Raw genomic sequence first — 2,766 nt, 5'->3', positions numbered from 1 at the left:
TGTGTATGACATGTGATGGATGAGAGTGGTTTTGCAGATCTGTGGGTAAAATATGGACTTCATAGTAAGGCAACGCTGGAAAAAAGTGAAATGCAATCCTTACGTCACATAATACACAAAACCTCTTCCACTTTTATGACTGGGAAAAAGCAAAGCTACGTATGAGGTATTCAGAAGATAATACAGAACAATAGCTTTAAGATACCCTTCCTATAATGAGGTCATAAATCAGTAATAAAAAGAAAACATAAAGGAAAAAGATTAATTGAACACATTAAAGTTAATTTTTATTCATCAAAAATACCATCAACAATGGTAAAAGACAAGCCACATCCTGGGAGAAGTTACTTGTAAACACTTAACCAACAAGAATTGGTACCCAGAATATGTGAAGAATTCCTATGAACTTATAATAATGGGCAAAAAGACTGGAAATGAAAATTATAATTACAATTCATGCCTAAAGCCCACTAGATTAGCAAGAATTAATAAGCCTGACAACATTAAGTATTGCCAAAGATGCAAAGTGAATGTCTTACAGTGCTGGAGGTGGTCCACTTCGGAAAGTAAGCTGAACGTACACACAACCGATGACTTAGCATCATTACTCCTAGAGAAATTCTCGCACACTCCTAAGAGACACGCACAGCAGTATTCATGACAACACTGCCTGTGATAGCGAAAGCAAATAAGTAAACAAACAAAAAAAAAACGATGAATGACCCAAATATCTATCAACAGAATAATACTACAGTATTTTCATTCAGTGAAATACTAGTCAGTAATGAAAATGAATTAATTTTGAGATTAACATGAGTGAACCTCGAAAACAAAATACTGAAAGTTAGAGTATAATGAAATAATATGCATACAAATTCAAAAGAGGCAAAAGAGTCATTGGGTAGAGATACATACATAGTTGGGAAAACTGTGAAGAAAAATGAGTGAAAAACTATCACAAAAATCAGGATAGTGACTATTATGGAGAGAGTGAGGGTATGTGATCAAGAAAGGGCACACAGAGGTCTTTCACTGGTAATGTTTTATATCCTAATCTGAATAGCTGGTGCACTAGCGTTGGCTTTATTATTCTTTAAAGTACACATTTACATGTCATACACTTTTCTGTATTTATGATATTTTACAACAGAAAGAAATTAACTTATCACATTTTCATTTAACTTTCGGTAATAAAATACTTTATTGGTACCTTTTACTGTCAAAAACAGAGTAATGTTTCCATTGCTTAGCTTCCATCTTTAAATGAAAAGCTTTTTTTTTTTAAAAAAAGGAAAAAAATCATTTGATTCTGTCAAAAAACCAGCTACAACTCGCTTTTGCAAATAATTAGGTTCTCTCACTTTAAATACCTTAATTCACTGGTCTTCACAATAAATAACTGTATATAAAAGGAGACAATGGCCTGAACAATTTTGCAGAGAACATTTTACACATCTTAAAAAACTAAGCCTAAATGTTACCCCAACTAAAAACTTGTAAGAATATTTAGTAAGAGTTATTATAAAATTGCATTCATGTAGCACCAAGAAATTTGGGATTTATAATATTTCAGATGATATGATTTACTGAGAAAAAAGAGTAATGATTTGTCTTCTATGAATTTTCAGGGGTTTCTATACAAATAGAAACAATTCAATATAGGTCCCTTTTAAAAGCCAAAGGTTCAAAAATCTATGCGTGCCTTTCACCATATCTCCAATTTATGGATCTAGCAATTGACCATATGGTAAAAGATCCATGTGTGATAAATAAAACAGTAAGTCATATCTGAATATAATTTCTTACTCATCTTGTCTCCTTAATATAATTTACACCTCAATTAAAACATCATTCTATCTGCAAGTTATATATTTCTCTAAAATATTCTGTAATTCAGATTTCCATTTAGACAACCTTCCCCTCCTCCCCTTTTCTCGAATCAGTATGATCTTATGGTATACCTCATTAAATTGTTTGGTTTTTCTTCCTTCAGTGAAACTCCTCCTCAACTCAAAGTATTATAATAACACAGATGTAGCTTAATTAACATATTAGAAAAAAAGGATAATACATACATATGGATCCATGCTAAATAAGACAATACAAAGCCAAAAACACAAGACACCATGCTATGTTCATCTATTCTGAACCACCACAAGAAGGCCCTGATAGGGCCCTGGCTCATGTAAACTGATGTCCCAGACACCCCTAGTGTCCTATACTCCAGCATAATTAACTGTTCTGTTAAAGACGTTTCCATGTTTATTTGTTTGTTCAAAACAGTCTACAGCAACTTTGACTCCTAATCCTGAACATGATGCTAAATTAGTAACACATTATATTTTCAATCAAGCCACAGATTATAACCTTAGTATTTTCTACTATTACCCATTTGTTTAAAAACAGACACTGAGGGGGCTAGGCAACAACACAAAGTTGAGGGAATTTGTCTCTGCCTTCTCTTGATTAGTTGGGGATTTTAGATGTGTCATTTAATTATTCTCTGCTTCAGTGAAAAAGGATCCTTTAAGCAACTGCCCAAAGATCTTAATTTAAAACCAAGTAGGTTGACTCAGTGGTCAGTAGGTGAAGAGCCCTTATCCACACACTCCATCCATAACACTCCATCCTCTCTTTGGGAACAGGATGCTCCCGACCCACCTTCAGCACAACACATTCCATCCCTCAGCCCAGACGCAACCAGGATACACATCAGAACATGAAGCCGGGTAAAAGTAACTCAAAGCTACTCTTAGAACAAATACC

Source organism: Lipotes vexillifer, unplaced genomic scaffold (assembly GCF_000442215.2).
Source record: "Lipotes vexillifer unplaced genomic scaffold, Lipotes_vexillifer_v1.1 scaffold1309, whole genome shotgun sequence".
NCBI lineage: Eukaryota > Metazoa > Chordata > Mammalia > Artiodactyla > Lipotidae > Lipotes > Lipotes vexillifer.
The sequence above is the reverse complement of the archived record's forward strand: the minus strand, read 5'-3'. Positions refer to the sequence as shown.